A 13,605-nucleotide genomic window follows, 5' to 3' on the forward strand; every position below is an offset into this window, starting at 1 on the left:
CAGCACAGAGCCTGATGTGGGGCTCAAACTCACAGACTGTGAGATCATGACCTGAGCCAAAGTTGGACCCTTAGCTAACTGAGCCACCCAGGTGCCCCAGCCTGCTTTTATTTTCCAATCTGGGGCCTCTCATGGTTCTGCCTTCTTATACTTCTGGTGCCTTAGGTCTGGAGACTTTCCTTTGCTATCTCCAGGGGAAAACTATTTGCAAGTTTGGGTAAGGGTAATCACCAGACCACAGGAGTTGTGTGGATGGAGACTTGAGCCTTGAGACATCTTAAGAGTGACACTCCTAGGGTACCTGGGTTGCTCAGTTCATTAAGCATCTGACTTCGGCTCAGGTCATGATCTCATGGTTCGTGGGTTTGAGCCCCACATCGGACTCTGTGCTGACAGCTCAGAGCCTGGAGCCTGCTTCGGATTCTGTGTCTCCCTCTCTCTCTCTGACCCTCCCCTGCTTGTTCTCTCTCTTTCTCTCTCTGTCTCTCTCTCTCTCTCTGTGTCTCTCTCCATCAAAAATAAATAAATAAACATTAAAAAAAAAAAAAAGAGTGACAGTTCTCCTTTTTTAGCCTTTCTCCCTAATGCCATCTTCTGTGGAATCAGTACAAGATAACTCCGTTTCTGAGTTTTTCTGAGACTCTGTGAGGTGAGAAGCCAGCTTCTCATTGCTATCTGCCTCTGGAGGTTTCAGCTCCCTCTGCTCAGTAAGGCAGTTACTACTCCTTCACTGCTTCCATCTGGTGAATCGTTTGACATCTTCTGTCCTTGCGTCATCTCCTGTGTCCTTTCCTATTCCGTCTGTCCTTTTACACTTCTACCTTTTTATTGCTCTATTATCATTTCAGTGTCTTTTCAGGAGTGGCAGGAAACATGTACATTTTCAATCCATCATGTGTAACTGTTTGAAGGTTGTCTTCAATCTTTTTTGTTTTTATGTTGAGAGAGAGAAAGAGAGAGGAAGGGCAGAGAGAGAGGGACAGAGAATCCCAAGCAGGTTCCATGCCATCAGCACAGAGCCCAGCACGGGATTCAATCCCACAAACTATGAGATTATTACCTGAGCTGCAATCAAGAGTCTGACACTTAACTGACTGAGCCACCCAGGCGTCTCCATCATGTATAACTGTTTAAAAAGGCAATTCTGATTTGTGTCCCTTCCAGTGTCCCTTCCCCTTGTGCTTTAGATACATCGAATACCTTGAATGTGGCCTATAGAGCTCTAATGTGTCCTGGCCTCTGCCTAGTTTTTTTGTTCATTTCTGAATTCATTGACTTGTGCTTTCTTTTCATTCTTTATTTCTCCTTTGTGTCACATAACATGATGTAAATAATTAATTTGATATAAATTGGTAGGTAGAGAACCTGTCCTCCCTCATCACTGCCCTTTCCAAGAGCCTTCACTCTGTCAGCAGTAATAGTCAGTAACATTTGCTGAATAAATTAATGTATGTCTTTTGTTAACCCTCTTCCCTCTAGTTATCAGAAATAAAAGCCTTTATTTACTTGTTGAAGAAATACGAGGGTATAGTAGAAACTGATAAATTTCCATTTCCAAGGAAGTTGGGAGAAGAGGGAAGAGAAGGAAGAGTGGTAGTAGTCCTTTGAGAAGGAAGAAGATGGTCATTTGTACCTTAGGGACAAACAGTAACTCTTGAATACCTACTTTGTACAGGTCTGTTATATGTATTATATATATGGTTTAATAATTACAGTGATAGTTTTTGTTTGATGTGTAACTTGTATAAAACTAAATACTTTGTAAGCTGATTGTTATAGTAACTCTTAGGTTAATTCATTTAGAACAGTGATAGGTATAGTACTAAGCTTTGTAGATACATTAACTTATTAAATCCTACAACAAACTTATGAGATAGGTACAATTATGTTCTCATTTAATAGGTAAGAAAACTGAGCCATAGGGGTGCCTGGGTGTTTCAGTTGGTTAAGTGTCCAACTCTTGATTTCGGCTTAGGTCATGATCTAGAGGTTTGTGGGCTTGAGCCTTGCATTGGGCTCTGTGCTCACAGTACAGAGCCTGCTTGAGATTCTCTCTCTCCCTCTCTCATTGCCCTTCCCCTACTTGCACTCTCTCTCTTTCTCTCTAAGATAAATAAATAAACTTGAAAGAAAAAAAGAGCCACAGAGAGGTTAAGTAGCCTTTCTTAGGCTATATAGCTGTTGGTAGTAAAGCCCGATTTGGACTAAAGGCCTTAAGGTTGCAGAATTTAGCTTCTTCACTATTGTAGTATGTTGCTTCTTATCTATCATCATGACATGGTTGTAGGGTAGGCAGAATGTGATTAAAGGGCTATTCGTCCAGACAGCTCTCTAACTGATAAAAGCATATAATTATAAAATTATGACCTTTATCTACTTCACATTAGCAATCAGTCCCTGTGCCAATAGTTATGCCATTTAAGAACTTACAATGCATTTTGTCATATTCTTCATCTCTCTCATATAATTAAATAAGCACATGGATGGACATGTGTATACATAGGTGCTGTTCTGTCATTGTCTATTTTCCAAAAAGGTGCAGTTTTTACCCAACTGTAATGACAGTCTCTCTAGTTCACTTGGGTAACCTTAACTAATTATTTTAAATGGCTATAAATTATTCAATATATACCATAATTTATTCAACTATTTCCCAACTGATAGGAATTCACTTTACTTCTAGTTATTTACTACAGTGGATCTCTGTACAGAGATCTGTACTCTGTACAGAGTAGTATATACTACATGTTGCAGTAAACCTCCTTGTAATATTTACTTACATACCGAGGATTTTATTTATTTGATCTAGATTCCCAAGGAAGAGAATTCTGATGTATGAAATCACATTCCTACCAGAGATATATACGATATAATTTTTTGATCTCTTGCTTACAAAGATAGATGTTACAAATTCTTGCTACTATTTTGTGTGAAATTTTTCAGATTTCACTAAAAATCTTGAAATTAAACCGTCATATTTTTATCAATACAATAATTTTATCTATGTATATAAATGAAGTTAAAATTAAAGTTTAAACATATTTACAGTAAAACCTTGGATTGCGAGTAATTTGTTCTATGAATGTTCCACAAGACAAGCAAACATTTGTAATAAATTTTAACTTGATAAATGAGTGATGTCTTACAATACGAGTAGTACGTGATGCCAAACATCACATGATCACAACTGAGCCTATGGTTCTTCTCTCTCTCTGTCTTTCTCTCTGTCTTTCTCTCTGTCTCTCTTGCTGTGGGATTGTGGGTGATTGTCTCCCATGCTTGGATGCTCCGTCTCGGCTGTGGTGTTTGGCAGAAATCAGTGATTTTTCAGAACTTTGGAAGGTGCCCACACTGGCACTAGTGTATTTTTTGTCACTTCAAAGCTCCTATGGACAGTCATTTGCTTTTCCATTCAAGAGTACGCTTAAGAATGCTTTGCTTCATTCTAAGTTATTGCATAGGTTCCTTGATAAAATTTCATGAAAAGAAAGAGATTTCATTAAGCCAATAGATAGCAGTGATTCTGTTAGTGATAGTGAAAGTCATCCTACACAATAACCCTCCTTTCTCTTGTCTCCTTACCAGCCATGAAAGTTTTCGAAGATAAGTGCAAGTTAATTTGTTTACATTTCTTTATATTTTGTGTTTTCTTTATTTTGTATTATATTACAGTATTATAATCATTTTGTATGAATATTTTTGGGTTGTGGAACAAATTATCTGTGGTTCTATTATTTCTTATGGGGAAATTTGCTTTGATATGGAAGTGCTTTGGATCACAAGCATGTTTCCAGAATGAATAATGCCTGCAACCAAAGTTTTACTGTATTGTCAATTAAAAAAAACCAAAAACCACAAGAATATGGGAATAGACGGTTTTTTGTTTGTTAAATTATTTTTGAGACAGACAGAACACAAGTGGGGGAGGGGCAGAGAGAGAGGGTGACACAGAATGTGAAACAGGCTCCAGACTCTGAGCTGTCAGCACAGAGCCCAACTGCCTGGCTTGACCCACCAGCTGTGAGATCATGACCTGAGTGGAAGTCGGACACTCAACCAACTGAGCCTACCCAGGTGCCTTGGGGATAACCATTTCTTACCTTTTAATTTAGTAGTCTCAAACCATAGCATGTATTGGAATCATCTGGAAGGTTTGCTAAACCACAAATAGTTGGGCCCCACTCTCAGAGTTTCCAATTTGAGGTTTGAGAGGGGAGTCTGAGAATTTGCATTTCCATAAGTTCCCATGCAACAACGCTGCTTGTCCCTGGGATCACATACTGGGAATCATTGTTCTGGTGGCCTGTTTGAAATCAAGAAGTATTCCTAAAGATTTACACCAAAAGTAATTTCCCCAATAATCATACCTGATCAATTCAAAATAACCAATCTAAAATAACAAAAATTCAGAGTATTGCATTAGGTAGAAAACCTTAGTTCTAGTCTAAATTCCATCACTTGCCAACTGTGTGATATATAGTTTACTCAATCTCTTTGAACTTAGTTTTTCTTTTTAAACCTTAGAATAATACTGTGTTTTACTTTCATCAAAGGATTGTCCTGAGGCACATTAGAGGCAAGGAATGTGAAAATACGAAAAAAGCTATCAAACACTGTGCAAATACAGGTTATCATCATCATCCTTTGGATTTGAATTATTTGATATGTAAACAAGCCTTGTCAAGGCTTTTCTTAATGTGACATCTCATTCATAAGTAAAATAAGGAGACCCACAAAAGCCTTAAAAAGTGCACCTTTCTTAAGAGATAAGTGATGTTGTTACCTCACAAGCACATCATTAACCTCCCTAAAAGTCCTCCTTAGACAATATTCTCCAATTTCTATGCATTGAGGAGGTTCCAGTTGTTACAAATCATATTATTCTATTATCTCTGTAGCAATAGCCCCTCTCTGAAATTATCTTGCTTATTTGTTTATAATCTATCTTCCACTCAGTAGAGTACACACTCTGTGAGAACTAGATCTCTCTGACTTTTTCACCCACTACATCCCCAGAACTGAGCACAATGATAGGCAGAGTATCAATGAAATAATTTAGTTTTTAGGGACTGAATGAACTGTACAAAAGCCTATAAGTAGGTTTATGTGACTGACGAGTTTAAAATAGTCACTTAGAATGTGCTATGCCAGGGGCGCCTGGGTGGCGCAGTCGGTTAAGCATCTGACTTCAGCCAGGTCACGATCTCGCGGTCCGTGAGTTCGAGCCCCGCGCCAGGCTCTGGGCTGATGGCTCGGAGCCTGGAGCCTGTTTCCGATTCTGTGTTTCCCTCTCTCTCTGCCCCTCCCCCGTTCATGCTCTGTCTCTCTCTGTCCCAAAAATAAATAAAAAAACGTTGAAAAAAAAATTAAAAAAAAAAAAGTGCTATGCCAATTCCTAAGCTTCAGAAAGTTGAAACATTATTTGTTATTTGGGGAAATTCCAGAGGGAGGATATAGTGATTCAATGTTTTGTAAATCACCATGATTACAATTTATTCATTCATTGAACAAATACTCATGCAATTTATAAATGATAAAATTAGCGGTTTGTAAGTTTTTAGCAATTTTTTTTTTTCCAAGACATATTCTTGGAAGAAAGCTTACCCAGAAAAAAAGCAATTCTAATCTGGTACACTAGAACCAATTGTCGTAATGTTAAGTATACTTTTCCCAGCTGAAGAAATGATAAAGTTATTGTAGGTCTACTCTTGGAAGCAGAACTAGGGTAAATGGGGTAAATTCCAGGAACACAACTTTGGCTGAATATTAGAAACAACTTTCTGATGATGATTATTCTCATAATATTTCAATTTTAACTTGTGGAATAAATTTTCTGCAGAAGCATTTGTACCATTCTTGGCTGTAAACATTAAAGAGTAAGTCCTAGAACATAGAATCTGCTTATAAAATAAGGAGTATACTGTTTTTCTGAATAGTTGTTTTTATAGGATTATCACTAATTTTCATAATGTTACATTTACTCACAATATTTTGGGATTACTTCTTTTTTTGAACTGACTTCAAAATCAATTCACATGCTACCAAGAAAACCAGAAAACTTTACGATAATGCCATTTTTTAAACCTAAATTGTAGTTGTGTAATTTGATTAAATGTTTTATTTATCAATGTTGAATGCTGGCTGTTTAATGTCAACTTAAAAACATTAGATCCAATATTCTTCCATGACAAAAACATTCAACAAACTAGGGATAGAAGAGGACTGCCAAAAGGTGATAAAAAGCTCTATGAAAAACCCCAGCTAAGGGTGAAAGTCTGAATGCTTTCCTCCTGAGATCAGCAAATGATAAGGATATCCACTCTTGACATATGTTATTCAATATTGTACTAGAGGTTCTAGCCAGGGATATTAGGCAAGAAAATGAAGTAGAAGGCATCCAGATTGAAAAGGGAGAAATAAAACTATATCTATTTGCAGAGGACATGGTCTTAAATATAGAAAATCCTAAGGAACCCATATCAAAACTATCACAGCTAATAAATGAATTCTTCACAGTTGCAGGATACAAGACCAATAATTTAAAAGATTGTGTTGCTATCCACTAGCAATGAACACTCTAAATAAACAGTTTCATTTATAATAGCATCAAAAAAATAAAATATTTAAGAATAAAGTTAACAAAAGAAGTATAAGACTTGACCCCTGAAAATTACAAAACATTGCTATTCAAGAATTTAAAGACTTTAATAAATGAAAAATACCCTGTGTTTATGAGTCAAAAGATTTGACCTACAGATTTAATGTTATCCATATAAAAATCGCAGCTGCTTTTTTTGCAAAATTGATAGAATGATCTTAAAATTTATATGGAAATGTAATACACTCAGAATAACCACAAGAATCTTGAAAAAGAAGAAAATTAGGGGACCCACACTTCCAATTTTCAAAATTAACTAAAAGCTCTATAGCAATTCAGACAATGAGATGCTTGTATAGATTAATGGAATAGAACTGAAAGCCCCAGAAAGGAAAGAATAGTCTTTTCCATAAATGGGCTGGGATAAGTGGTATCCACATATGAAAGAATGAAGTTGGACCTCTTTCACACATCATACACAATAATTAACTCATAGTGGATCATAAGCCTAAATATATATTCTTCTTTTTAGAAGAAAATGTAGGAATAAATTTTTGTGTCCTTAGGTTAGACAATGATTTTTTTTTTTTTTTTTTTTTTTTTTTTTGAGAGAGAGAGAAAGAGAGCCTGAGTGTGAGCTGGGTAGAGGCAGAGAAAGAGGGAGACACAGAATCTGAAGCAGGCTCCAGGCTCTGAGCTGTCAACACAGAACCCAACGCGAGGCTTGAACCCACAAACCATGAGATCATGACCTGAGCTGAAGTTGGGCGCTTAACCAACTGAGCCACCCAGGCGCCCTGACAATGATTTTTTTTAAATGACACCAAAAGCTCAATCAACAACTGAAAAAAAAAAAATAGGTAAAGTGAACTTAATGAAAATTAAAACTTGTGCTTCAAAGGAAATTATCAAGAGAGTGAAAGGCAGCCGACATGTTTGAAAATATTGTACAGCGTATATAAAGGGATTTTTATCCAGAGAATATAAAGAACTCTTACAAGTCAACAATCAAAAGATAACCCAATTAAAAAATAGGCAAAGGATTTGAATAGATATTTCTCCAGAGAAGATATACAAATTGTCAATAAGCCTATGAAAAGATGCACAACATCATTAGCCATTAGGGAAATGAAAATTAAAAGCACAATAATATACCACTTCAAATTAAGTAAGATAATTATTACCAAAAAGACAAACGTGCATTGGAGAGAATGGAGTAATAAGAACCCTCATACATTTCTGGTAGGAATATAATTTGTGCAGTCACTTGGGAAAACAGTTTGGAACTTCCTATTAGGTATCTACTAATTCACTACTCAGTATCTACTCAAGAGAATTAAAAACAAATGTTCACACAAAAACTTGTACTCTGCTGTTTAAGCAGCATTATTTCTAGTAGCCAGAAAATGGTAATGTCCATTAATTGATAAAGGTGGTATATTTATACAGTGGAATATTATTTGGCAGTAGAAAGGAATGCATTATTGATACGTTCTATAGCATGTATGAACCCTAAAAAGATTGTGTTAAAGAACCCTGTCATGAAAGAGAACATATATGATAACCACTCACATGAAAGTCTAGAATATAGATACATAGAATAAAAAGTACATTAGTGGTTTCTAGGGTGTGGGTGGGTGGAGACAACTAGGGAATGGAGAGTGGCTGCTAACAGAGATGGGATTTCTCCATTTTCACTTGAAAATGTTTTAAAATTATATAGTGGTAGTGTTTGCATGGTTCTATGAATATACTAAAACCCACCGAATTCTGTTCTTTAAAGTATGACTATTCTGGTATGGAAATTAGATCTCACCAAAGCTGTTATGTTTTGTAAAAATGCTGATTTGTCACAATGGACCTAATTTGATTTTAAATATTTAAAATTCAAAAATAATAAAAAATGAAAATTTCTGTTACAGAATTTTATAATTCAAAATTGAACTATAAAAATTGAGACCATAACATAGAGGGCAAAAGTATACTGAGAAAACACCATAAAAATTGAACTGAGGAAATTGTGTGTGGTATATATGCAAGAAAAAGGCTAATAACCATAATAATGACATCTCAATAGAAAAAGATCTCTTATAAATCAGTTAAAACAAAAGTTTAATTTTAATGAAGTAGGAAATACGAATTTAAAAAACTACACATATGACAAATTAACATGTAAAATAACTTTATTAATAGTCAAATAACTGCAAAGCTTAACAATATGACAATCTTTATAAAAAATTATAAGGTCCAGTGTAGGCAAGATTTTGGAGGAAACTGGGTAATTGTGTACATTGCTGGTAAGAAAACAAATTGATACCATATTTCTCTAAATTATTTAACAGCATTACAATGTTTTGTATACTTTATTTAGAAATTCCCTTCTAACAGTGTATCTTAAGGAAGATATCATAAATGTGTTAATTGAGTCAGCCACAAAAATATTTCTGAATATTTATTTATTTTGAGACAGAGAGAGAAAGCACAAGTGGAGGGAAGAAGCAGAGAGAGAGGAGAGAGAAAGAGAATCCCAAACAGGCTCCGTGCCATCAGTTCAGAGCCTGATGCGAGCTCAATCTCACCAACCATGAGATCATGACCTGAGGCGAAATCAAGAGTCAGATTCTTAACCAACTAAGCCACTCAGGTGCTGGTAGCCACAAAAATACTTACTGAAACACTGTAACATTGTAATATTAAAACACATTACATTGTTATAACAATCTACATTTTCAAAATGGAGCTTTTATTAGATTGTGTATATCCATAAAATTGAACACCATTCAGGTATTCAATTAAAAAAAATCAGATTATAGAGAAGTAGGTACAAATTTATTGATTTATAAATAGTAAAAAAAAGTAACAAAATGCTCACAGTGGTTACATCCAGTGTTAGGCTTAGTGGTTATGATGGCTGGCACCCAACATCTCTTCCAACCTTCCAAGCCTCAGAGGCTTTCTTTGTAAAGACAAGAAAGTTAGAAATTCCATTTCTTAAACTCCAATGTAGCTTGGGTTCTGTATCTTATTAATGTCCATGAAGACCATGTCATTGCAGGATATCTCAAAGTTATAGGTGAGGCAGAAGTTATAGTTCTACTACTCTTGGCATTTTCTAAGTAGAGTCAGAGAAGCATTTGATTTTTTTGCTGCAGCATCATCAAGGGTCCCACTGTTGGGCTACTTGTAATGTGATTGCTAAGAAGCTTTTCTTGGGACATCTATTTTGCTGTTGTGTAGTATAGCAGGTACCAAGATTGTGGAGCAGTACCTAGTCCTGGCAGGGACATCATGATTTTGCGTAATGACTACTAATCTTGAAGCATTAGTAGTGACCATAGTTACCTATGGTATGGCAGTAGGATTCATTTCTGAAAGCACAACCTAGAATTTGTTTCTGCCCACTTTACAATAATTCTGTAATCCATTTAAGAGTAAAATTTCTTTCAGTTTACACTGGCACAAAGGATTCTGTTCTCTATAGTTGGACTTTGAACACAGATACAATTGGATTATTTTCATGCATTTTTTTTTGAAAGAGAGGGGGCTCTGGGGGTCTGGGGGAAGGAGAGAGAGAGAGAGAGAGAGAGAGAGAGAGAAAGAAAGAAAGAAAATGAATCTTAAGTAGAAAATGAATCTTAAGTAGGTTCCTCACTTAGCATGGAGCCCGACATGGGGCTGGATCTCATGACCACAAGATTGTGACTGAGGTGAAATCAATAGTTGAATGCTCAACCAACTGAGTGCCCCTTATTTTCATTCTTTAGTTTATATGTATTATGCAACTTTTTAACAACTATATATTACTATTGTAATGTAAAAAAGATTTATATAACAATAATATTATTATTTAGGATAAATCTGAAGTTTTGTACAAAGGGGCTTAAGATTACAGTTTTTGGAAGAAAGTATATAGTTTAGTAGTTAAAAGTTTGGGCTCTGGAGACATCATAGGCTTAAATCCCAGCTTCTTCCTTTAGCATTCTTAAGCAATAACACTTCTAAGACCTCAGAATTATTCTCTATAAACTGAGGATTAGAACACTTTATTTATGGTGTAAAGATTAAATAAGATAATGTATGTAAAGCTGAGATCCCAATGCTGAATATTTTATAGGAATTCGATAAATGGTAGCCTGTAGTCTCCTGTAAACTTTCATAGAGTTCACATTTTCCATCTTGATCATAAGAACATCCATGCATATCTTCCTTAAATGCTTTGCTTTGAACTGCATTTCACTATATTCATTATACTACCTCAAGATAAATTTAGATAAATGTCCTAATCATATTTAAATTAGATGAAAGTAACATCATGAAAATATTAAATGAAACTTGTTTCTCCATGTGAGATTATACGTTACTTGACATTACTTAAGAAAATAAATTGTACTTTATATTTAAGTGATTTTAATATTTAAGTATGCTGATTGTTTCAAATGGAAACAAGTGCCAGCCTGGTGTTCAAAATACAGCAACACATCAATGTCTAATAATTAAGGAGTCTATGCTTCGTGGATCTACATGCATAACTCCTTGTACAGTTAATAGCAAAATGAGGGCACACAATGAACTTACTAGGAATTTAAAATAAGAACATACTTCTGATTTGTTTTAACTTAAGTATCCACAGTACACAGGGTGTATATTACCCTTGAATATTGAATACTTACACCTGAATCTTGTGTGATTACAGCTAGGTCTCTTAAAACTGTCAACAAACTGAAAGCACCTTTTTAATAAAGCTAATGTTTTCTGCTGATGTAGTTGCATTCAACATATTCTTTGGCAATGTTAAGCTGCCAAGGGAAAGGAATGCGATATGTGGCCAGGACCTAAACAAATAGAAAACCACCGTTTATGGGGTTCAAGCTTATCAACTTGGTTTTATTGGCATATATACCAACCAACTGAGCTGATTTGCTGTTTTAATTATGAATAAATCATGTCATATATCTATAAATTACTTTGAATGTGTAATTCCTATATTCTTGAGAAAAATAATGTTCAGGAGGATTAATCCTTGAGACAATGTGCTCCTGAGTTGTAGGTAACTATCTGAGATTCCCTTCTGCCTTAACTAATAACAATGAGATTAGGAATGCCTGTTTACAACTTCTTTTAAATAAGTGATTGGCACTAATTTGTTATAGTGAGAACTTGTGAATAAGTAGGAAAACTATGTTCATTCATTCATTCATTCATTCAATATATATAGGTATGAGACCTGCTAGGCAATCTTAAGTGCTGGAGATACAGCAATGAACAAAATAAGTAAGGAATGTAAATGGTACAGCCATTTTGGAAAACAGTTTGGAAGTTTCTCAAAATGTTCAACATAGGGTTTACCAATATGACCAGAAATTCCACTCCTAGGAATCAATCCAAAACAACTGAAAACATGTTCACCCACAAAAATTTGTACATTAATATTCATAGCATCATTATTTCTAATAGCCAAAAACTGGTAACATCTATCAACTCATGAATGGATAAACTCCCGTGGTATATCCTTGTACTGGAATATATTGGGCAATAAAAATGAATGAATTATTGGAACATAACACAATATGGATGAACTTTGTAATATTACGCTAAGTGAAAGAAGCTAGTCACAAAAAGCCACATATTGTATGATTCCATTTATATGGAAGGTTCAGAGTACACAAACCCATAGAGACAGAAAGTAGATTACTGACTCTCAGAGTCTTGTAAGAGACAAAAATGAGGGAATGGGAAAGGATTGTTAATGGATATGGGGTTTCTTTTTGGTGTGATTAAAAATGTTCTAAAATTATTTAGTGGTGACATTTGCACAACTATGTGATTATACTCAAAAACACTGAATTATCACCTTTAAAAGGGTGAATATTATGGTGTGTGAATTATTTCTCATAAAGCTGTTATATTTAAAAAACTGAAAAATTAATTGTGCATCTTCTTTATGCCAGGTAATATCTCAGGATTTGGTGATACTGTAGGTATCAAAAAGAATAAATCTGCATTCACAGAGTTAACCACTTTTTTAATACATGCTTATTGAAATTGGAAGATAATGCTCTATGTTTGAAAATGTTTAAATGAAATTACTACTGGATGTTATAGTTAGTATATTATTATGTAGAAGTAGGATTCTTCTTCCTATAATATTATGTGAAGAATTGTAGCATGGCACAAGGTGTCACTAAAGAGATGGAATATACTTCTTACATTTAGGATGAATCTTAACATAATGTAAGAACTTGTAGAAGCATATTTTCCTATAATTTTACATCAGAATTTCATTGAAGAGTATTTTGGAAAGTGACAAAAATTACTATCACTCTGTGCCTATCCTTATTGAAATATCGATATACCTGCTGATGACATTTTCCCTAGGTTTTTTTTTTTATTTTATAAAATATAACTATGGAAACAAAGATACAAATATTAATTACACATAGATGTAACATAAAAGATGATTTCAACAGAATGATAATTATGTGCAACAAATTACATAATATTACATTGTAAGGAAGATATGAGCTTCATGAAGACATTCTGGTTGATTTATGGTTTACCCAGAAGTTGCTATTGTCATTTCCAAGGAGAGGATTCTGTTATGGTTAGTTTTACATGTCAACATGACTAGGCTGTAGTACTCAGGTTTAAATTAAATTAATTATTTTGTATTTAATTTAATTAATTAATTTAGACTTGCTAGTCCCCACAATTATGTAAGCTAATTCTTTGAAACAAATCTTTTTGTCTTCTCCCTTCTTAATTTATCTATATCTATCTATCTATCATCATCTATCTACCTACCTATCTATCTATCTTACAAGTACTATTTGTCTGTTGGAATCCTGATTAATACAGATTTTGGTACCAAGAATGGTTCTAGAAAAAGAGAATTTTAGGGTGAATTTTTAAAATTGGTTCTGAGTGTTCTGGAATTGACTCTGTAATCTCATTAGATTTGAAGGCATTAATGACTGTGTCTTGAGAAGTAAAGAGAACCGTGATAGCCC

Source organism: Panthera onca, chromosome B4, assembly GCF_046562875.1.
Source record: "Panthera onca isolate mPanOnc1 chromosome B4, mPanOnc1 haplotype 2, whole genome shotgun sequence".
NCBI lineage: Eukaryota > Metazoa > Chordata > Mammalia > Carnivora > Felidae > Panthera > Panthera onca.